Below are 24,722 nucleotides of genomic sequence, written 5' to 3' on the forward strand. Positions count from 1 at the left end.
AAGAGGCAGAGGGGGATGAAAGGAGGCTACTGTTTCGTTTCTGCCTGTCCTGTGCTGTTCTTGTCCCATAACCGAGAAGGGCAGATCACTTCCTTGTAAAACTTGAATATTAATTTGGTCTCCATATGGTGCAGTCTCTCTGGTGTTGAATTCAAAGGAACACAGCCCAGGCTACCAAAAAAGTAAATTAAATTTTTTATTGGTGTTTCTCTAAAAATGCCCGGGGCAGGGGAAGTACAGTTCTAACTTTGAGTAAGACTTCTTAAATTTCTCCTTTGACATCTCTCCCCCTTAACAATTCTCCCCCCGCCCCCACTTACCGTAGCTACATGCACTGTAGACTTTCCATAGCATACTGCGAAGCCAAGCATACTGCCATTCCTCTTCAACCTCTCTCCCTCTTGCCAAAGTCACACACTTGAAACTGGCAGTACAATTTCTCCTGGTACTCTTTTCCAAAAGAAGTTTGCTCTGTTAGAGAGAAAGGACCAGAAGAAAGCAGAGGCACACATGACAATGAGGAATTGAAGATAAGGAAATGACCCAGTAGTTCTCAGACTTTCACATTCATCAGACTCACCTGGAGAGTTTGTTCAACCAAGCTCCATTTGGGCTTCATCCCAAGAGCTTGTGATTCAGTAGGTCTCTGGTAGGCCCAAGAACTTGCCTTTCGGGTAAGTTCCCGAGTGATGCTGATGCTTCTGGTCTGTGAAATACTCTTTGGGAACCACTGAGCTAGCTGGCCTGATGGGAAGCAAATCAGAGCAGAGACCTGAAAGCCCTGAAATGCTATCACTAAAACCAAGGTATGAGGCATGGCTTTTCTTAAAGGTAAAAAGGCAAGTCTGGTTGTTAGAAGTCGTGAAGCAAGGCCTACTAGATGCTGAGCTACTGAGTTACTGGTCTAGGTTCTTCTACTCTTTCTGATGGATTATAACTTGTTTCCCAATTAGAGAAACGGATCGATGCAAGGAGGGGTGGGGGAGTAGCTGGGTGTGTCCAGGTGATAGACTAGAGGCATTCAAAGGCAGACAGCACTACAGGTTTTCATGCTTTCATTTACAAAGGACAAACTGGAAAGGAAGGTAAAAATTGTTATTCTAATTTCTCCCCCAGAGGGTCTCAAAGACATTTTCTGACCCTTTAGGTGAGTGTTTTTTCCAGTTACAAAGTCGGTCAAGGTGTCCTTTTACAAGCAGTTAGGTAGTTTAGGAGTCTAATATTTTTGGCAGCATTACCCAATATTGAGAAATGATAAATATCCAAGCGCATTTCTTAAGTATATAATCATTTATGACTTCAGTAACATTTGAGCCATCTATTTCCAGTTCAAGTTAAATAACCAGATTTCCATACTGTTGAGTAACTAAACAAATTTTATGCTTAAGGTATCTCTTAAAGACCTTGTCAATGTACTTTTTACAGTGCTGTGTTCTGCAGAAAATGTTGACTTACGTCCAGATAAACAGATGCCAAAGCAGGGAAAAATATTAGGGGAATGAGTCTTTGTTTTACAAATTCTGATATAATTTTAACACAGGTTAAAAAGATAAAAAAGTTCCATTCCGCTAAGATAGAATTTTTCTAAGCAAATAATATTTAGAATTCTTCATCATGTTGCTGTGTCTATTGCTCTATAGTTGAGCAAGTTAGATTGCAAGGAAATAACTGCATTTGTGAGAGGAAAAAAACAACAGACACATAATCACCTAAACTTTGGACAAACCTCTGAAATGGAAGCCAATATAGCAATGAAATCACAATGAAATTATAAATTTATGGAGGAAAAGCTGGGAGGTTAATTTTACCCTTTAAAGCCTCAATGAAGCACAAAATTCAGGGGAAAAACTAATAATTATGACTAAGAATTGTAAGATTTGGAACATCAACTCAGCAAATGAAGACATTACCACATGGCAGACATTAGCCAATAAAATGCATCCAATCACTCTAAAATGAGCTCATAAGGCAAAATGTGGGCACTGTGGATTTCTGGAGGGTGCATTTCTGAAAAAAAAAAAAATCCATTTATTACTTTCTGTGACTGAGCTCACTCAATCCACATTTCCTGAGCATAGACAATAGCCTTGCACTTTGTGTGAGGTGCTTAGGAGGATGAAAAGAATGCTCAGGTACAGCTCCTGACCTTAAGCAGATTACAGTTTAGTTAGAATTGGTGATGGGAGGGAAAAGTGACAAATTACTGTAAGATAAGGAGAGATGCCAAAATAAAGGGAGAAGCAGAAAGAGGAGGGTGAGGCAGGAGGCAGAGTCTAGGATGATCCTCAAGGACGAGAAGCAATTGCACTGAGCCTTACAGCATATAGAATATCCTTTGGTTTTTATTTTACATGCTCTGAGAGTGCAAACTGCATCACGAAGCTGAAAATGCCATGACATACATGTTTCCAAGGGACAATTTGCTATCAAACCAACACACCCTAGCATGCAAATCAGAACAAATAGGGGTATAAAGCTCATTAATGGATATAAGTCAGCATAAGCTAGTTCATGCATCAAACAATAAACTTCCTTTATGTCTCAGTGGCTTACTATAAGTACAGTGTAGACAAGAAAGATCATGTGTGGGAAGGGAACTTTGTAAACAGTGAGGGGAGTGGCTCAGGGGCAGGGGGAGAGCCTTTACAAGACTCCTGGAATAAGTTGGCACAAGAAATGATGAGGGTTTGAACCAATACAGCAGCAACATGACTGGGAAGGATAATATAGGGCCAGGAGACTTTCACAGGTAGATTTCATTGGAACTATTCCACGTAGGGACTGAGGGAGGAAGAGGTGTTAGACATAATTTGCATCTAGGTGAGTTGACTGGGTGGGTGGTGATGCTATTAACCGAGAAGATAGCATCATTTGCCCAGAAGCAGCCAGCAGGTTTGGGAGGACTTTGATTGTGGTACTTACAGGAAAAAGTGCTTGGAGATACCCAGCAAGTAGTTAGAAAAACATATTCGGGTCAATGAAGAGAGGCAGGAGTAGGAGTGTAGATGTGAAAACATTTGGTCTCAAGGGAACAGTGGAAGCTGTGGGATGGCTGCGATTTCCCTGGGAGGAGAGAGCTGAGCACAGAACTTCGGGGAAAGCCTTCAGTGAGTGAGGAGAGGAGTCCAGAGTCCAACTCTGCTCTTTTCTAGAGTAGGCTTTTATTGGTTTTCTTGGGCTGCTGTAACTAAATATCGTAGACTGAGTGGTTTAAGCAACATAAATTTCATACCTGTATTTTCGCCCAGTTCTGGGGTCTAGAAGGCCAAGATCAAGGTATCAGCAGGGTTGGTTCCTTCGGAGGGCTGTGAGGGGGCATCTGTTCCATGCCTCTTTCCTAGCTTGTGGTGGTGTGCTGGCCATCTTTGGCATTCCTTGACTTGTAGGTGTGTCACCCCGATCTCTGCCTCTGTCTTTGTGTGGTGTCATCCCTGTGTACGTGCCTCTCTCTGTGTCCAAATTTCCCTTATTTCTAAGGATTCTGATCCTACTGGATTAGGATCCACCCTAATGACTTCATCATAACTTGGTCATCTGCCGAGACCGTATTTCTGAATAAGGTCAGATTCTGAGATACTGGAGGTGGCAATTTCTACCTCTGGATTTTAGGGGGGTAAAATTGAACCCTTAATTGGCTTTGGAAGAACCCCCTCCTCCCACCATGTTTTGAAGTCAGGAGAAAGAAGCCAGACTGCAATAGCCTGGAATTAAGAGGACATAAGAACGCCAAGGCTGAGAATGTAGACTATTTATTTGGAACGGTATCCATTACAAATCAAGTGGCCAGAGCTAGGGCTCCATGGATGATACAATTTCCAGAACAAACTACTTTAAGTTTGCCAAAGAATCATTCAGAGTCTGTGGTATCTTAACAGTGCTTCCTGCAAGATTATTTCTTCAACCTAAAACATATGGGCTTGTTTATTTGGTGAATAATGGTGCATATCCCAAGAACATGAGTTAGTCGTCATTCACTTTGCATCTAGTGTAATGTGCTCCTTTCTGATGAAACTTAGAAGTTTGGGTTTGAAAAATGATGTGTCTAAGAGAGTATGGACTAAGCAATTTTAGATATGGCAGAGCAATAAAAAATCTTCTTGCCATGGATTCATTGGAGGTGCAAGGACACAGATTAACCTTGGGAGGTGTATTATAGCATTTATTTTTTCAAAAGAAAGGGAAGACTTGGTATTTAAATTCTCACTTTCATTTGAGGAGGAAAAAATATAAATCTTGGGATGTCTGAAAAATAGTAAAATGTTCACAGAATTAACCGTCAGTGATAATATCAAATGTCACATTTCTACTTCATCACATGTTGGGAGAAACTGAAATATGCAACCAAGTGGCATACCAGGCTCCTTTTTTATGGTGTGTTAATTTTCTGCCGAAATTTCTGGGTGTAAGCATGTGTATATAGTTTTGTTTTGAGTCTTAGATGATGTGGTTTGTGATTTGCAGTTGGAGTTAAAATAAACACCAAGGAATTCAAGTGTTTTTGTAACAGAATTTTAACAGTATTTATCTTTTAGTGGCATTTGTTTGTCCTCCTAATTTCCCATATTTATTTATTTATTTTTTTTGGTTTAGAAATTCTACATGTTGAGAGAGCAACCAGATGAATGTATTTTTCCTAAATATTATACATTAACATCAGTGATGCTTCTAGAGCATTTGGATTCTGAAAGAGCAGTTTCATATCTTACGGTCTTTTGTTTTTTTTTTTACAATTTGTGTAAGTGACATGTACTGTTCCTGGGGAAAAATAGTGATAATGTAGACAGATATTGAACTTTTCTCTCCCCGGGTGAAAATTCAGAGTATCCAGCTATTTATATGTGGTAGCTTTTCCATAAATAGGCACAAACTGACCACAGTGGAAATTGAAGGTGTGGTGCAGCTGGGTCCAGTATGATTTTTCTGTCATGCTTGCCTGAGTCTTCTCCTTTTCAACGGGTCTTGGGGACTTTGCCGTTGCTTCTGAAACTTGTGCTAGGTACCAAGTACCTTCCTTTCTCTCTCCCTGGCAGGTAGAATGGCATCTCTCCTTGTTTTCACCCACATCTCTACATTTGCTCTGAGGGCAAAGGGACTAAACCTTGTTTTATGCAGAAACATTTAAAATGCTAAGTCAGAAGAGAGTCCGTAAAAACAATACTGGACTTGGAATTAGAAAAGATAAGACGAGATGTTCTTTACTCCTTATTAGGCTGCTTGTTGCTGTGTATTCTTAGACATGATATTCAACTCTTACTTATTCCTTCATTCATTAATCCATTGACTCTTCCATCCATTCATCTACTTCCTTCCAACAAGTATTTATGGAATGTTTCCTGTGTTGTAGGCACTATGTTAGACACAGATGTTAAGATAAAAACCACAGACCCTTTCTTCAAGGAGTTCATGGATCAGTTGGGAAGATAAATTATGGTAGGAGTGACGAGTGTTATAGTAGAGATAATCATGTGTAAATGAGGAGGTAAAATAATATGATTTCTAATGTTCTTTTTACTTCTATAATTATATGGTTCTAAGTCTATAAAAATCCTAAAAGCTGTTCACATGCCTTTCGACTTTGGGATAAAACAGGCCTAGAGATATAAAGATAAAAAGTCAACCTGTTTCCTCCACTTAACAGGCCCCTGACTTGAAAGGAAAATAGAGGAGCAATTGAATGTGTGTATGTGTATACTTTACTTGCTCCCTGAGTCCTTGGACCACAGCATTCCTCATTACCGCAGGTGATTAAAGGCATCAGCATCCTGGCACCTTGGACTACAATTTGTTCAAAGTCAGGAGAATTTGGAAGTAAGAGAATGGTAGTACATGTGGCGCTAGATGGAGTAGGGCAAGAAAGGTAGAACATGACTTGTGGAAACACATGGTAAAAAACAGAGCCGTAATAACTAATGTCTCCCCTTCTCTGTTGTAGACCCCATCTAGGCTCTGGTGTAGTCTTCCCCTTCTCTTTAGGTAGTTACGATGGTTAGTGACGATTATGCCAAAGATTTACCTCACATTCTTTTCAACCACCGATGCAAAAAGAAGGCAACTAAAAAGACTTCAACAGGTAGATCTTGTTTAAGTGTAATAAAGCTCCCATGATTGGCCTGTTTAAATAGGCAGGGTTTAATCAGACAAACAGAATCCATTTGAAGAATTTCAAGCAGAGTTAATACAGTTACAAAGTACTGGAAGGGCTAGAGGCACCGATGGGGTGAGGTTGCTGAGAGAGTAGCATCTGTAGAGAAGCACTCCTGACCCTGAGGCCCAGAGGCCCAAAGGAGGAAAGGGTCTTACAGAGTCCACGTGTGGCCGAGGCCGCGAGTGTGAGTGCAACCTGAGTACAACTTGGAACCACGCTTACCTGTCACGACTGAAGCTGCTGAAACTGCCATTAGTATCAGGGAGAAATGGCTTCTTGTTCTCCTCAACTTCCCACCAGTGCCGCCCACTGGTAGAACTTAATGGGCAGGCAAGTGGCAAGGGAGTCTGGGAAATCCACCTTTGCAATCTTCCTGCCTCTGAGGTGCCAAAGAGGGTAGAGAAAAACCAGGGAGGAGCCCATACACCCCAGTATACCTCCCGTTGTCTTTTCTCTCCTTGATAATCTGGTTTATTGTCCTGACGCTTGTCCACCAGTATCAAACCAGTGAAGGGGAGAGTGAATTAAACTGAGGGAAAGAGGAGGATAGAACATGGTGGCAGTCTTGACAGAAAGAGCAGGTTGGAGAAGAGGGAAGACAGGAGAGGGATAGGAGGTCAGATGAGAGTGTCCTTGAGTTCATTCAACATGCGGAGTTCAAATGCTTTGGGTTGAGGTAAAGTGAGAGCTAGCAGAAAAATCCAGTTAAAATGGTGGGATTCACGGGTCGGGAGTTAGGTTAAGCTTGCTACTTATTTCATGATCTATCCTAGGAGAACTTCAAATTCCCAGAAGTTCCATATTTATCGTGGTACAACACCGATATGTTGCCACATGGTTGGGAAATTAGGAATAATTGAAAGAAGACATGAGGGCTAAATAATGCCCCTGGTTTCCCATGGTCCACGAGGATTTCAAGGGCTCTGTAAATTCTTAAATAGCCTATTTTTAAGAAAATCAGTTGAATGAATGCAAGAAGCTTGGGATCAGGGCAGGGATGGCACAGAGGCTAGGGACCTTGTTACAGAAAGTGATAAGAGAATCTGAGGTTTTGGGGAATAGGTGCCATCATCACCCTCCCTTCTGTAAGCCCCCCAAAGTGCAGGCAGTACAAACCATAACATGTGGGATACTAGCACCGAATACTCAATAACTTGGTATAGTGGGGAAACAGATTGGCTGAGGCCAGAGAAGACCTGGATGCACAAGCCAGATGTCCTTCCCCTGCCACCATTAGGACATGAGATCATTTTCTTATGCCCAGATAGCATCTTGGGGAAAAAGAGGAGTGAGGGCGGGGGTCGGTGTAAGATCCCTCAAGAGGAGAGAATCAGCCTTGCTAGAGAATTTAAAGCAGTCTTTTTGAGCAGTCACTTAAGGTTCAAACTGGGAGATATGATTATCTTGGGTGCTGCAGAGCAAGGTACGTTGAGTTATACGGTGGAGAAATGAATTTGCACCTCATAAGCTTATTCTTTGGAATATTGTGATATTGTGAAAGGTGTCCTCATAATTGGTTATAATAAATGACAACAAAATTTTTCCACTTGAATCCTTTTTAGAAAGAAGATTTAAAATATCTGTGTGTCCATATATAAAGTAGAGCAGTCCCAGAAAATTAGTTACTTTTCAATGATTGCATTTATTGTCTCATGTGTTATAGAATAGTGTAAGCTAGTTTTCAGGAGAAAGCTTTTATTTTATAGCTGTTCATTATTTATGTTATTATGGGAAGGTCTGTGTGGTATTTTTAAGAACCTGTAGAAAACATGATCTTGTGTTCTGAGAAGCTCATAATCTAAAGTGATTCATTTATTTGTAAAGCCAGGGTTATTGTAAGAACAAAAGGATAGTCTTTATTAAACTTTATAAGCTAAAGGAGAAGAGATTGTTTCCATTCATCCCCATTTTTCCATAATGCTTTTGTAATGGGAACAAATATTAAAATGATCCATTCTTGTCAAAAGGGGGTATATTCAGATTTGGGCAACTTAATAAATACTAACAGAACTCCTTGGCTACCCACCCTACTGTGGGACCCTGACCCCAGAGGGGCTATACCAGGGTGAAGTATTCCAAAAGTCCATAAATTACATTTTTTTTAATTTTTAAAATTTATTTGTGGGAACTAAATTAAATTGTATTAGATAACAACTTAAATAAGTAATATGATAATTCAGAAGTGAAATTCTTATTGATGTTTGTGCTTAGATTCCTAGAAACAATGTATACAGACTAGTTATTTGTGTCCGTAAATACATGATGATCTCATAATGAGTTGGTTTATAGGTTTATGCATTAACTTCTCATACTGCTCGAGTATCATTTTCTGCTGGCTATATTATATTATTGGGTCACCATAATACTAAACTGTGGGACGTTTTAGCTGATAATTCCTGAAAAGTGCTTACTTTTGAAATAAAAAGCAAAGCAAAAAAAAAAAAATCAAGCCACAATGCTGACTGAAAAAAATATTTATATTTATATTAAACCCCTCAGCTAGATTCTCAGACACATCACTGCTTAAAATGCAGTCACCTGACAAAAACAGTTCTAATTATTACCCCCTTGGGCTAACATTTCTCAGAGTGACTGGCTAAAATGCACTCCAGCTCATAATTTCTGTCTCTGACAGTGGAAGACATAACCTAGTTTCCTCTAATGCAAAAGTCTCTAATCTAGAGGGCAAGACCCTGCTCCATATAACACTGAAGGGAGAAAATGCAATTTGAGCACAAGGAAATTGCACACATAGTTTGATAGTTCTACCACTCTCAGAATTTTTTTTTCCTCCTCGGGTTTAAATGTCTTGTTTTATTTTATACTAAATTATGACCTGGCTGAAATTGCTATGTTTTCTTTGTCATATTCTGGAAACCTCTTACTATAAAAGTGAAGGTTATACTATGGTTCCATACTTTCATTTTTTCAAGGGTGGGGGTGGGAATGTTCGCATTTTGACAGTTCAGCAGTGAAAACATTAAAAGTTACTGTGCTTGCTACAGCAATATTTTTTTCGTGTTGAATAATAGCTCTTTTGTCTTGGCAAATGGAGCATATATACTGCATTAGAAAAAGGTAATTAAATCGTTTTTGAAATGACGAAAGTGCAGATTTTTGACTTGGACTAATCAGTAACAATTTCATTGTCGAATCTATGAACGAACAAACTTTTATGATTGCTGGGAGAGGTGAATTAACCTCAGATTGTTCTGGTTCACTTCACAGGCAGTGGCTGAGTAATGCATCGCCCTGAAACCGGTAAGGCAGCGGGCTAAAGAAGTTTCAAGGAAGTTAGGTCTGAAGTCTTGCAAGGAAGGCAGCTATCAGGGTACGGTACTGGAGATTTTCATGGACAGTTTTTATTTCTGGGAACTGGAGAGACTTCACCCCCTTGCCTCTGTCTTTCTGCTGACAGCTGCTGCTTAGCACCTTCCTTCCAGCTGGGAGGGCAGCCGGATGGCTGCAGATGCGGCTAACGCCAGGATGGCTCCTTAGCGAGCAACCAGGGCATCAGTTTCCTCCTGGAGACTGCACATGTCACCTTCACGTCTCATGCATCTTCCATCATTTCTGTGAATATATCAAGGGGCTCTGGTGGAAGGCACTAGGCTATGAAAGTGCAGGCTAACCGGTGACTGAGAACAAAGGCCGCCTTTAGCTACGAATGATTCACTGCAATGGTGAAGAATACTTTCTTTTTTCCTCCAGAATGACTTTCAATCCTAAAGATTCAATGACTGGGCCCATATGAGGGGAAAAAAAAAAAAAAAAAAAAGAATGGCACAGAGAAAGGATTTTTTTTTAAAGATTTTATTAATTTTTGAAAGAGGGAGAGAGAAAACACAAGCTAGGGGAGGGGCAGAGGGAGAAGCAGGCTCCCCATTGAGAAGGGAGCCCAATGCAGACTCCATCCCAGGACCCCGGGCCCATGACCTGAGCTGAAGGCAGATGCTTAACCCACTGAGCTACCTAGGTGCCCCCAGAGAAAGGATTAAAACAACAACAACAACATAAAATTACTACACACAGAGGTTTGACAATGTTGTGCGTGAACTTGTAATTTCAGGAGGAACATTATACCCAGTAGTTCTCACGCATGCTACTCTAACTTATCTTCCCCAAATTTCTCAGCTTCCATTAGCACGTGTCACAATCTGATCAATCTTATCACTACATATGGAAATATGGGGTGCTGATTTGGACAAGATTATTTTAAGAGTTATGTGACTACATCTAACAAATATCTTGTCTGGCTCATTAACTAGTTTAATCCGATGAGGTAATAAAGAGACTCCATAGTTCATTTCTAGAAAGCAAAAACATTGGTTTCATTTTTCAATCATGAAATTATAAACATTGAAATGTTTTTAAAAGGTACTTGTTTTCCTAATACCTTATGTCATCTGTGTCCTTGGGAGCAAATCAGAATAATGAACAGGATTAGGAAAATACTTTATGCGTAACTATATAATCCTGAGATTGGCACTAAAGCATCCCTATCTCTTCCCGCCCCTGGACTGTTTGGTCTCAACCAGGGTAGCATTGAAAATCTGGAGAGGTTTCAGCCTAGAAACAGTGACTGGGCCTCTTTGGTGCTAATATATGAGAGGCTTATGGTCACCATGTTGAGGAAACTCAGAGCATGGGCACATTTGGCAGTTTCTTATAGATATTAAGGGACTTATTTTAAAAAGGTTTATTTTGTATATTTGGTAATTGTATTCTGAAATTAAGTTGTCAGTAGAGAATATATCCTGAATTTTGAATGCAGGAAAATAGTCCACAGTAAAGAACTATTATATACTGAATAGAATATTCTGGAAAACAGTTGGGTATTAAACTTATCTTTGTTGACATTAGTTATAGATCCATAGGACTATGTCACAATCTATCGTTTGTTTTGTTTTAACCTCACATTATTATCCCTAAGGGAATTTGGAAAACAGTATATCAAAAAGCTTGGTTCTAAATTGTTCAGTCAGGTCTGTCTTTCATAAACTTAATAGTTTCTAAATATTTCCAGATTTGATTGTAAGATATTGTCAGAACAATTATGAAATACTTTTAGTAATATTGTGTCTGTCAACATGGCCTTTGGTATTTTTTAAAATCCCCCTATTAACTGCTTCAAAACATGGAAAGTACTAAAAATAATTGAAAAATTAACTCAACTAAAAATAATGGCTCATCTGTCTGGTATTACTTTTATACATTGCAGTTATTGAAGGTTTACCATGTTCCAGGCACTTTGTTAAAATGTCGTGTGCGTATTATTCCATTTAATCCTCAAAACAATCCAATGGAAAAGTTACCACTATTAGGTCCATTTTTATAGATGAGGAAACTGAGACATGGACAGGACATGTAGCTTATCCAAAGGTTCATAGTTGGTAAGTAGAAAATTTGGTATAAAAACTTAGGTAGGCTGATGCTGTGTTCTTTGTCCTTATATTTTATTATATTGCTTTTTACTAATTTTAATTCAAAAACTATGTTAACATACAAGGCAGTTCTTTCAAGAAATATGTGGAGGTGAAATTCATTAATAAGAAGAATAAAGATGTCTCTGTAAACCAATGACCATAGTGATAACCCTCTGTCCTCCATCACTGATCTTGAAGTTTGGTGATAGTGGGGGGAATGCATTGCATCCTCATGGACAGAGCTGCACAGGATGCCATTTGCATGTGGGAATGCTAAATACGAAGGCACTGCATAAATGGCTGAGCAGTTTTATGAAAAATGGGCAACTTCATGTTTTTCTCTCGTATATTAGCAAGATTTCTATATTATAACCAGAGAATAGGGTATATTTAATTAAAATATTGACCTATTTTTATCCAGGATAATATTATATAGTGAAATATTAAGAGAGGTTTTTTTTTTTTTTTGAGAAATGAAAATCATGGCTTTTAAAAAATATTCACTGGAGTTTCACTTTTTGAATAAAGTAGAAAATAAATCCTCTAATGAAATTACTTGAACAAAACTGAATTCAGGTTAAAAACTGTGAATCATGAGATTTCCAGGAAGAATTTTATTTTGACCTAAATGATATCTGAGAGATGAACTTCAAGCTCAATACATTTTTAACATGACAGAAGCGCCATGGCCTCTCGGTGGGTGTCAGGGAGGAAACACTTGAGGAGGCCTTTATCTACCAGAGTTCGGCTAAGGGGCCCAGCAGCCTGGGGTCTCGCTGGTCTATTCCTGATCCTCTCTTAGCAGAAAGGACAGAAGGCAGAAAAAGCGAAAGCTTCTTCTGAACAGATTATTTTCATTTAGGGACTTCATAGATGTCAGAAAGTTAACGTAGAGGCAATGAATATTCCTGATTCTTTTTTGGTAATAACATACAGCCACTAAAATCTTGTTAAATTTTTTGTCTAAGGTGAGAAAATGTGTGATTCTATTGTTTCCCACATTTGTTTTTGGGGAAAAAAAGGAATTTTTATTTTGTCATTAGCGCCTGTAAAATAAAATGCCAGTAAAATTCATGTATACAAATCTATGCAAAGCAATGAAAAGAAAATATTTGCATAAGTGTCCTATTAATGAAAGCCAGTTTCCGACAGTTTGAGATTCATATTCTTCAGTGTGTTTTGTTTACCTTTCCTATCCAATTTATATGGTCCTACTTGGGAATAGGTTTTCTGCGTGCATGCACACATATATATCACAGAAAGTAGTTTGGGTTTTTAATTAGTAAAAATTTCAGAGGCTAGCAATTACCTTTTTCATTTAGCATTTCACTCCAATCTAGTATTATTTGTGTTTTCTGCTCACTTCTGTATAGACCACAGTAAACATTTGGAAGGCATCTTGTATGGCAAGTTTGTGTATTGCAATTTTTGAGCAATGCAAACATCCCCCTTAAATAAACGAAAACAGATCCCAGAAAGGGTATGCTTCCAACACATTCCCCAAAGATCTGAGTGCCGCTGTGCATTCTTGCTCAATTTAAACAAACTAAACTTCAGTTAGTCTCCCCTCCCCTAATGGGCACCCCCACTGGGAACATTGTTAGGTTACCACCGTGGACAAGGCCTCAGTACAGCTGGATCTGTAAACAAGACCATAATCCGCATGAAAGAACTCTCAGAGTTTTGGCAGCACTCACAGTGTTGTTAACATATTGTGCCAAAGCAATAACAAAGCCATCATTTTTAAGTTTGTTCACGGATTTGTATTAATCAAGAAATTTTCCAGAAATTACTTCTAAATGAGGAACCTTCCAGAAAGTTACCATTTGGCAAGAAGGCTTCCAGATGCCTTTTTTTTTTTTTTTTTTTTGCTTATCTGCAACATATTCTTCCAAATAAATTACACATTTGTGGAAGTTCAGTCGAGACAAAACACATTGCTGCTGTGTTGGCGGAAGGAGGCTCCCTTCAGTTCACTCCCTATTTCATCAAAGCCTGGCTAATGCTTAGGTCATTTTTTCTTATTAGGAGGAGGAGGAGGCCAGGCCATCTAACTTGGCATTCTGGTGATAAACATTAAGTATTGATATTTGGATCAGAAAAGCAATCATTAAATTACAGTCAGAACTGCACACTAAGCATTGAGGAAAAGACCAGGAGAAGGCTGTGGGACCTGTGTTGGAATTTAGTTGTTGGTTTTTATTGGCATACCAGGCGGCTGATTCTTACAAATGCGATCTTTTTCAATTAAGACCCTATTTTCAAAACTTGTGCCCTAGCAAGCCTTCTGCAAACTATTACGTCTCCTCTATAGGAAAAAAGGGAAAAAGAGGAAGGTTGGATTAATAGTGCAATTAGATGCGAGGAGTGGGACAAACCTAAAAGTTTTGATTTTCAACATTGCGTCATTCTTTAAATATAATTCTAGTTTTTCATGTACCTCTTTTTTTTTTTTTTTAATTCATGTACCTCTTATGTGAGTACAATCCTGGGTAAAGGAAACTTTTAAAGTGTGCTAAATATTCAAAAAGCAGGTAGGTGCGTGATTCCAGCTGAATATCAGAGGGTGCATGTATGGCTACTGCACACAGGCTTGGTGACTGTGTTGGGAGGTGAGGACCCGTAAGTGAGTCTATCACCAATGGTTTGTGTAGAGTTTTGGTTGTATTTCTTCATTTATTCATGTCTGTGATACATTCTGGATGACATTTATTTTTGTTACAACAAAAGTTTAAAGTAACGACTAATAGTAAATAAGCCCTTTCTCCAACTGAAGACAACCCCCAATCTCCAAACTACTCTCGACTTGAATACATCTTTCCTCTTTCCTCCTGTGGTGCATTGTTTAAAGCTCCAATCTATCATGTTTATATTCGGCCTTGTTTTAAAGTTACTTGTGTTCATTTCTTATTTTCCTTTTGAAAATGTAATGTGATGGGATAAGCACTGGGTGTTATACATAACGGATAAATTATTGAACACTACATCTGAAAATAATGATGTACTATATGTTGGCTAATTGAATTTAGATAAAAAAAATGAAAATGTAATGTTCCTGGATGTCTCTCCAAATATCTAACATGGTGCTTTGCACATGGAAGACTTTGCATGAATGCTTATGTAACCGATTTCAGGAGGTTTATTGTTTCTTTAACAACAACAACAAAAATCTTTCTCTGAACACATAGCACTTTGGAAGGCGCTTTCAATCGGAGAGAGCACCAGCATTCTACTGGGTCAATTATTGCTGCAATTGAATTAATAATACTCCAGTGGTCTCCTAGAAAACTACTCACTTAAGGGAGGATCTATAATATATGATAATTAATAAGTACTAGAAGGGCATGAAATAATGACAGAATCGTAACTTCATTCTTAAAGTATGTAATTGTTCTTCAAGAAACAAAACAGCTAGCCAAGCCATTCATAATCTTTTCAGGAATCAGCATCCTCTCCCCAAAGAACATACACTTGATTTTTTTCCAAGTATTTGACTATACATTATTGTGGTTTATGTCTGACATATTGATGCTGATTATTTTTTCGGTTTATATAGTTGTTTCTCTGAGGACTATGTATTTATTCTCTTTGGATTAACTCATCTTTCAATGATCTGCTGCATGAGATTGAGTGCATTCACCTAATTCTGCAAGAGAGCTTTCATCTGAGAAACACCCTGTTCTTGTTGGTTGTGACCCAGTGATGTGGTGGCTTTTGTTTTCCATCAGTCAACGGCCAAATCATATTATTCATCCGGCTATGTTGGTTTAAATCATCCTGAATAAATTTTCACGTATGTTTTCAGAATTTGACCGAAGATGAAATAAATCAATAATTCGGAAACTACCCTTTCTTTTGTACCAATAGAAACTTGGAAAAATTCATCAGATAAATAAATCAGAAAAATTTTTCAGCCACTGGGACATCTTTAATCACACCCTTGAAATTATTTATTTTTTAAATTGTTTATTTTTAAAAGAGGATTTATTTAATCTTCTCCTTGAGATTCATAATACTCAATTCCCAAACAGAAGCCACTGGAGATTAAGATACAACCTGAGGGTAAATTCAAGAAAGAAACTAGAAAAAAAATTAGTGGGGTGCATACAACAAATGCAATCTAAGTTCCACCAGCTGAATATTCTCAAAGCTGTGCAGATGTGAGGGCCCTTCTCGTAGATGGTCCAGGAGAAGGATTCCTTGTGTGTGAGGAATGGCACGTTGTCATCTGGTGTTTGAATCACAAACCTGTACGGTGGCCTCAGCCATTTTTTAGGTAAGATCTGTTATTTACTGGAAAGAGCAATAAGAAAATAAATAAGTATTGTTTGTAGTCAACCCATGTTAAGCTAAAGAGGCGCTCTCCAGTAAACAACAGTTCACAGAAGCAGATGTGAAGCTTCTAGTTGTTTCTTATGTATTCAAAAAGTAAAAATGAGCCCTGAAAAGCTGAAAACTCTGGCACAACCATGTCAGTCAACAGAGAAGTTAGTAGCTCCCTTTCTTATCTGTGTTTGCTTACCTGACATCCAGTATCCCTTCATGGTTTTTACGTTAAAAGATGCTTTAGGAGTTTTGCTTTAAAAGTGATAACCGAACAAATGTTTGTCTGCATACTCTAATCACAATTTTGAGAAAAGTATGAAAGATGGACAGTTTTCCATGCTACTGATTACACTATATGGTGAAAGTTATTGAAGATTCAAGAATCTAATAGGTCAGATTGTAGAGGGAAATCAAGGTGGTGGGTATGGATACTAACTAGGGATAATGGAGGAAATGTAAATAGGAGGAGGAGACAGCTCTGGGTGACAATGGAAAAGTGTTATGCTGATGAGAAAAGACACATGTGCATATACAACAAAACACACAGCAGCGTGCACACACGTCCCGAAAGCTCTCATTCCCTTAATCGGCCAGTAGAAGATGAAATTCGCCCAGGAGGGAGAAGCCACGGAAAGCCATACCAACAAGATAGAAGCTTGTCTCTTGCTCAGGAAAGGAGGATAATCTAAGTGTAGAGATTCAGAAGAAGATTTAGTTAGCCCATTTTTTTTGTTATTTATTTTTTTAATCACTGTGGACTTGTAGAGTGATCTGGATATATAAGGTGAAGTTCCTAATAAAGTATTCCTGTGGTACAATTTCTGAACTTGGTACCATGCTGATTTTAATTAGCTGATCAATTAATTCTTACGTGCTGGGTACTGTATTTGGGGAATGTTTGGCCAAAACAGAGAAAGTATCTGCCTTTATGGAATCTATGGTTTAGTCAGGAAGCAGGCAATAAACAAATAAATTGTATTTAATTATAAATTGTAAATGCTAGCTTTGTAAATTTTAATCTAATTTTTATAACTTCTAAAGCAAGTAGTGCTTATTCTTGTGAATTTCAAGTTCTGTTCCTTCCCATTTATTCAGCAGTTATAAGCACTGTGTTAAATGCTTTATGCATTGTCTTATTTAATACAATTAATTTAAGGGGTATATGCTATTGTGTTTATACAGTATGGTTAAATAATGTTCCCAAAGACAGTACTAATTAGAGTAGGGACTGGATTCAAACCTAGGGCTGTTAATGTGCTGAGCTTTTTCTCTTAAGAGCTCTGCTCCACTACCCCTCTGATCAGAGGATAAGACCTATGATCCAATAGGCTAATATTTCTAATTAGTTGCTGCTTTGTCATATATAGTTTAATGTAGGAACATGCACAAGGAATCAACAAGAGAAGAGAATTTCTCTACCCTAGCCAGGGTCATCTTTACTATTTCGCTCATCACACAGCTGGGCTGTTGAATGTTGCTATAGAAAATCACAAAACTATTCTGACTGGATCTGTACAGAGTCATGCTTTCTAATTTTATGGCTGTTCACAATTCTTTTGCTGACTCCCTATCACATTTCCTACAGCAGCATTTCCACCCCATCCTCCATCTCAGCAAAAGCCTTTATTTCTGGCTTGACTGATTAATGTTTGGAAGTGTGTTCTATTGGAGAACTCTTTTCCTGGTCCTCTTTGTTTCCATGTTTTGCAGGAATGAACAGCATTGGCTGAGCACTTCCTGTTTCCCCCCATACTCTTTACTTTTATCCAAGAGAATGAGTGATTTAGTCGACAATTGGTACAAACAGACTCTGACATCCAGAAGTCCACATTCTTTTATTGGGCAAGTTGTATGTTTCAGTTAACTGCTTCCTATACTTACCCTTCTTCTATGTCTTGCAGAGCAGACTGAATTATTATCTCTTCCCCTTCATGGACTACTTACTGGGGCAGGTGCAGCCTAACAAAACATCTGTTTACTCAGCATATACCACAAAGTTCACATACATCAAGGTAGCATTTACTGTGGGGCTCTTAGTGATCTGGGATCTGAGGGGTGTCTAAAGACTTTTAAGACCATTCAGGCCTTTGAGGACATCATACACTGATTGACAAATTAAAGTCAGTAACTGTAAAATAAGGTCTACTACTAAAAAACAAAAACAAAAACAAAACCCAACAAAAAACCCAACACCTATGTTTCTAAGAAACATAGGGACCATAAGATTCCAGAGAAATAAACAGCAGTCTGTCAACCATGTAAATAATAGAGCATGGAACTCCAGAGAAGTAAGAGATCACTTTAGTGGAGAGGACCAAAAGGAAAAGTCCCTTTCAATGAGATGATCAGGAAAACATTCCAAATTTTCTACAATCTGAATACTATAAACTTACTTGAAATTATACACCACCACTCCTCCATGAGAACAGGAAATAATGCCTTTCCCATTTCAATTAATCTTCATGACAGTGCTCTGTCCATTATATGGACACAGAGCTGCCTAGAAAAGTCCTGAGAGGTTAAGTAATATTATCAAAGTCACATGGTTAATAACTGGTAGGAAACAAAAACCCAGGTTTGCCTCTTTTGATGTTCATGTTGTTTTCTCTCTCTCTCTTTTTTTTTAATTGGAGTTCAATCTGCCAACATATAGCATAGCACCCCAGTGCTCATCTGCCAAGTGTTTTCTTAAAACCAGGGTACTTTTCCAAGCTGGTGTAGGATGGAGGACACACGGTGAGATCAAGAAGGTCAGGGTTTAAGTCTTGTATCTGCTATCTTAAAGGTACATGTGTGATCTTGGACATTTTACCTCTCTACTCTTCACCGTCTTTAGAAATAGAGATAAAAATCCTACCCACTTCAAGAATATTGGAAAAGTGAACATAAGATGACACAGCTGTTTTATAGTGTTCTGAACCAGAACTTTATTTCAGCTAGGAAGTGTGTAAGCAAGCACACTCTTATCTCAATAGCATGAATGGAGGTTGGGTTCCCCAGAATCAGATTGTGAGATGGGGAGTTGCATGCCAAAGTTCTGTTGGAGAGCAGTCTTGGGTGATAATTTTAGAAAGGTAAAGAAGTGAGCAAGGTAGACTGGGCAGAGTGAGCAGCCGAATGGCAGTGTAGTTACCAGTGAGTTCTCAGCATCTGATCATTGCAGGGTCCCTGAGGCTAGATGGCTCTTCAGAGTTGACTCAAATCAAGGCAAAGGAGCCTGTGGTTTTGTTTCCCTGAATAAGCCAGTCATTGGCTGTGAGTTGCCCCTGTCACCTTGAGCAGGGCAGGTCTTTGCAGCTAAAGGCAGGGTGTTATGGTTGATTGATATCGATATTCCTAACAACCCTAAATGGGTGTATCTGTCCTGAAAAGAGTATCTGGGAAGAGCACTGCAGGATCCACTTAAAAAAAAAAAAAAAAAGATGAAACCCTACGAGCCCCCCTACCTCTGGTTCCTGCTCCTGTTTTTTCGCTCTTCTACCATTGTGCATACCATCAATTTAGCACTTTCCTCCCTGAACTGCAATTGCAAGGCCATGTCTTATATTTCTGAGCTTCCAGCACTGCGGAGAGTACTGACAGTAGGTAGAAACAGCTCCATTAATATTTGATATTGGTGATGTTAATGGTGATGATGATATACCAACTATACTGCTGGGTACTGAGGAGTCTGGAAAAGAAGATAAGGCAAGATTGATTTTATTTGCCAAATATATAATCATAGAATATAAGGGATGTGCAAGAACTGCTATAATTACCAAAGTACGTTAGACATACATAAGTGTTCAATATATTTCTGTAGAGTAGATGAGTAAGAAAATGAGTAAGAGGACAATTAAGGGGCACATGGTTGGCTTTGATTCTGAGCATAACTTCAGGATCACTTTGGACTGTGGACTGGGAAGCCAGACTGACTCCCTGAAGATGGTGGTCTTGAGTTGGGCCTGACAGTATGGGTGGCGTGGAGATTAGAGAGGAAGGTTGAAGAGAATGCAGTGGGGTAGGTAAGGGAATGATCTATGCTAGGAGGATCTCAGACGCCAGGGATTTGGGTATGCACAGGGGCAAGTAAGGACACTTTGCTTGCTTGGGGTGAAGTATATTTGTGAGTGAATTGCAGGAAGCAAGGCTCAGTAAATAGGGGAATTGGAATAGATTGTGAAGGGCTGGAGGAGCTGACAGTACCAAGTCAGGATGGGGTCCTTGTTGGGGAGTGAAAATGCGAAAATGTATTTTTAAGAAGTAGAAGGCTCAGAATAGATTGGAAGGAAAATCAGTGAGAGTCAGACCCGACCAAAGATTGCAGTGGCATTTAAATATAAGTGATGAAAGCCTGAAGTTGCGATGGCGTGTAAACATGGAATTTAGGGGTTAATCTTCAGGGAAGAAAAATATGATTTAATAACATGCTGACTTTTCCCACTTCTTTATTCCTTAAATCTAAAAATGTTGCTAAAGATCAGTAAAAAAGGGACCTCAAATTTCTGAAGTATTTATTATCTTTAAAAAAAAAGTAATGCCATTATCCACAATGTCTATGATTCTAAAAACACTGAGACTTAGCTACGCAACACAACCACGGTGACTGTTTTGACTCAACTGACTAGGCTAGTTAAAGCCTAACTCAGACACTTCACTCAAAGAAGCCACTTAGTGTCTGCCCTCTGTATAACTCTTCTGTTAAGGTGTGTTCACATTTTAAAGTGACGGGTTAAAAACAGTGACTCAATTTAACCCAAACATTTAAACCAATTGTACAACCTTACTTATCTCTATCTCCCTCCCTCCTTCCCTACTTTTCACTTACCTACCTACCTCCCTCCCTCCCTACATCAGCAAAACCAAAGTTAGGTCATTGATTTCCTGAGTTAATTTTGTAGTGACTTGGTTTTGCTCCAAGGCAGGTCTGGTTCAGTGTGACCGTGGTTGAAAGAGCATGTTTCTTGTAAGTGCAGACACGGTGAGTGATGTATGTGGTACTTATCATAAGTGTATCAACTCTGGCATTATTTTATAAATACAAAGTATATCAGAATTCATTTTTACTTTATCATCTGTTCTAATTTAAATTGCTGCATAATTTCATGAAACAAAACACATGAGTCTACTTAAAAAGGGACTATCCTGACTCTTTGAGACTACTAAAAATTCAAAATCCATTCTTTTTGTGTTTCTATACATTTTCATTGTGACTATCTGTACCTATTAATTACAATTTATATTATTGGTTTATCCTGTTACTGTTTATATTAAAATTAACCTATCTTTAAAATTTGTTATTATACTCCTAATTCCTTTCTCATCTTAGATTGCTAGGCAGATAATTTAGAAGGGAGAAGCAAAGTTTTCTCCTGAATGTTTTTTGACGTATCTTATCTTTGTGCTTAATTTTTGAGAAGGTGAGAGCCATTATATTGAATTATTTTAAAATTTAACTTTTTATTTTGAGATTCTCAAAATCAAAATAAATAGATTCTCATGCAGCTGTTAAGAACACAAAAAGATCCATGTACTCTTTACGCATTTCTTTCAATGGTGCATCTCGCAGCGCTGTAGTAGAAGATCACAACCAGGACATTTACCTGGATATAGTCAAGTTACAGGATATTTCCATCACCACAATGATTCCTCATATTGTCGTTTTATAGGCACACCTACTTTTCTTTGGTCCTGTCCTGTTCTCCACTAACCTTTGGGGATAAAATTATAGAATTTTATCATTTCAACAGTGCTGCATAAATAGAATCCTACAGTATGTAACCTTTTGGGATTAGCTTTTTTCATTCAGTATAATTCTCTGGAGAGTCATTTGAGTTGTTGCTTGTATCAACACAAGCATTATTCCCTTTTTATTACCGGATAGTATTCTAAAGCATGAGTATGCCACAGGTTGTTTAAACATTCACCTGTTGGAGAATATCTGGGTTGTTTCCAGTTTTTAGCTGTTATAATAAGGTTGCTATAAATATTCATATATGGATTGTTGTGTGACTATGTCTTCATGTCTCTGACATAAGTGCCCAAGAGTGGAATTGATGGGCAGTGTGGCAATTGTATGTTTTTTAAGAAGCTGCTAAACTTCTCTAGAGTGGTTGTACTAGTTTGCATTCTCACCAGCAATATATAAATGATCATTTCTCTGCATCCTTGCCAGCATATGGCATTATCACTAGTTTTTTGTTTTTGCCATTCTGATAGGCAGGTAGTAGCATGATAGTGGTTTTAATAACTGGATTTTTACTAGTGAGTTTTGAGGCTCCTTTCTAGTATTCCAGATGCTATTCCTTTGTTGGATATGTGGTTTTCAAATATTTTCTTCCATCTCTTGTAAAACGAAGATCTCTTGTAACATAAAACTTTAAAAATTTTTGGGGGTCTAATTTACCAACTTTTAATTTTATGGGTCACTGCTCTTAGTATGAAGCCTGAGAAGTCTTTGCCGAGCCCCAGCTACTAAAGATTTACTCCTGCGTTTTTTCTTCTTCCTAAAAGTTCTATAACGAGAAGTTTTACATATAAGTCTGTGATCCATTTGGTGTTAATTTTTGTAAAAGGTGTTAGGTTTATGTCATATTTTTTTGTTTTGTTTTTTTGTTTTGCATATGGCTGTCTAATTGCTCCAGTGTTCATTGAAAAGTCCATCCTTGCTGATGGATTTTCTTTTGTACCTTTGTCAAATATCAATTGAACAGTAAGTGTGGTACTATTTCTGAGCTTTTTGTTCTATTGATCTACATATTTATCCCTCCATCAATATCCTACTGTTGCTTGATTACTGTAGCTATCTGGTAAAACTCAATATCAGGCAGAGTGACATTTCCCATCTTTTCTTTTTTGTCAAAATTGTCTTAGCTATTCTCATTTCTTTTACCCTTTCATATATATTTTAGAATAATATTTCCTAAATGTACAAAAATATTGCTGGGATTTTTATAGAAATACATTTGGGGAGGATTGACATCTTTACTCTGTTGGCTTTACAATCTATGAACATGAGAAGTCTCTCCCATTTATTTAGATCGCCTTTGATTAGCATTGTGTCATCTTTACCATACAATACCTATGCATATTTTGTTAGATGTACATCTTCATATTTTATTTTCTTTGAGCAGCTATAAGTAGTATTACATTTCTAATTTCAGTGTCCATGTAAAGATTACTGACATATAGTAATATAATGTTTTTTAATGACATATAGTTTTTCATGTTTACTTTTGTCCTGCAACTTTCTGAACTCACTTATTACCTATAGGAGTTTGTTAGTGTTTTTAAAGATTCCTTGGAATTTTCTATGTAGACAATCATGTCATCCATAGATAAAGACATTTTACTTCTTCCTTTCTTATCTATATGCTTTTTCTTTTCTTTTCTTTTGCGTTTTTGCAGTGGGTAGAATTTCCAGCACTATGTTGAATAAAAGAATAAAGATGGTGAGAGGAAACCTTGCTTGCCTTGTTCCTAATTTTGGGGGGACACTATTCAGCTTTTAAAAAAATATGTTAGCTGTAGCTTTTCATAGCTGCTTTTTATCAAGTTAAGGAAGTTTACCTCTATTTTTTTTTTTTTTGGACAGTTTTTGTTACAAGTGAGTGTTGAATTGTGTCAAATGATTTTTTTTCTGCTTCAGTTGAAATGGTGACATGAATTTTTCTTTAGTTAATACAGTAAATTACATTGATTAGTGTTCAGAAATTGAACCAGCACTATACCTCTGGAATAAACTCTACTTGGTCAGGGCATATAATTATTTTTATGTCTTACTGAATTATACTTGTTGCAAAAATTTTGTGAGGGATTTTTATGTCTATGTTTATAAGGGATATTAACTTGTAGTTTTCTTTGTTTTTTACTTTCTTTGCCTGGCCCTGGTATCAGAGAGATACTAACTTCATACAGTGAATCATTAAGTGTTCCTTTCTCTTGTATTTTTGGAAGAGATTTTGGAAAATTGGTATTAATTCTTCCTTAAAGACTTAGTAGAACTCTCCAGTTCTCCTCGGGGCCTGGAGGACTGAACAAGGTAGTTTTTAAATTACAAGTTCAATTTCCTTATTAGATATAGGACTATTGAAACTATCTCTTTCATGTAGGATGAGCTGTGATAATTTGTGTTCTTTGAGGAATTGGTCAGATTCCTCAAATTTGTCAACTTCAGTGTGTAGAGGTGTTCATAGTCTTAATATCCTTTTGATGTCTTCAGAGTCTATAGTGATATCTCCTGTTTCATTCCTGATATTGGCAATTTATATCTTTTTCTGCCAATCTAGTTAGAGGATTGACAATATTATAGCTGTTTTATAAGAAATATCTCTTTGTTTCATTGGTTTTCTTTACTGTTTTCAATCTCATTCATCTACTCTTTGATATGCCATTCCACTTGGGTTTGTTTTTTTCTCCTTTTCCAGGGTTTTAAGGCAATAGCTTTAATTATTGTTTGAGATTTTTACTTTTTTCTTGTATGTGAATTTAGTGCATACATTTCCCTCTCAGCACTGCTTTAGCTGTGTCCCACAAATGTGTATTTTTATTGGCCTTCAGTTGAGTATAATTTTTGACTTACCTTGAGACTTCTCCTTTGATCCATGGATTATTTAGGAGTATGTTCTTTAGTTTCAAAGTGTTTAGAAATTTTCCTGTTATATTTCTGTTATTGATTTCTAGTTTGAGTCCATGATGATAAGAGAGCATACTCTAAATGATTTCATTTGTTTTCAATTTGTTGAAATCTGTTTTACAGTAACACAAGATGGCCTATCTTAATATATAACCTATAAGCTTTTGAAAAGAATGTGTGTGCAATTGTTATTGGGTGGGTTGTTCAACAA

General features: G+C 37.7%; 2 long non-coding RNA genes across 2 annotated transcripts in view; one reads left to right on the plus strand and one right to left on the minus strand.

The window, feature by feature from the left end:
* The window catches only part of LOC144293663 (uncharacterized), a 652,264-nt gene that overhangs the window by 275,337 nt on the left and 352,205 nt on the right, over nucleotides 1-24,722 (plus strand). Inside the window, exon 8 of the long non-coding RNA XR_013360887.1 lies at nucleotides 9,374-9,476. This is a non-coding gene — a long non-coding RNA (uncharacterized LOC144293663). The remainder of the gene's footprint in view (nucleotides 1-9,373; nucleotides 9,477-24,722) is intronic.
* LOC144290153 (uncharacterized) lies at nucleotides 336-1,573 on the minus strand. Its single transcript, XR_013357969.1, has 3 exons — nucleotides 1,456-1,573; nucleotides 581-744; nucleotides 336-471 (listed from the first exon to the last, which is right to left on the minus strand). It is a non-coding gene; the product is annotated as an uncharacterized LOC144290153 (long non-coding RNA).

Source organism: Canis aureus, chromosome 2 (genome assembly GCF_053574225.1).
Source record: "Canis aureus isolate CA01 chromosome 2, VMU_Caureus_v.1.0, whole genome shotgun sequence".
Taxonomy (NCBI): Eukaryota; Metazoa; Chordata; class Mammalia; order Carnivora; family Canidae; genus Canis; species Canis aureus.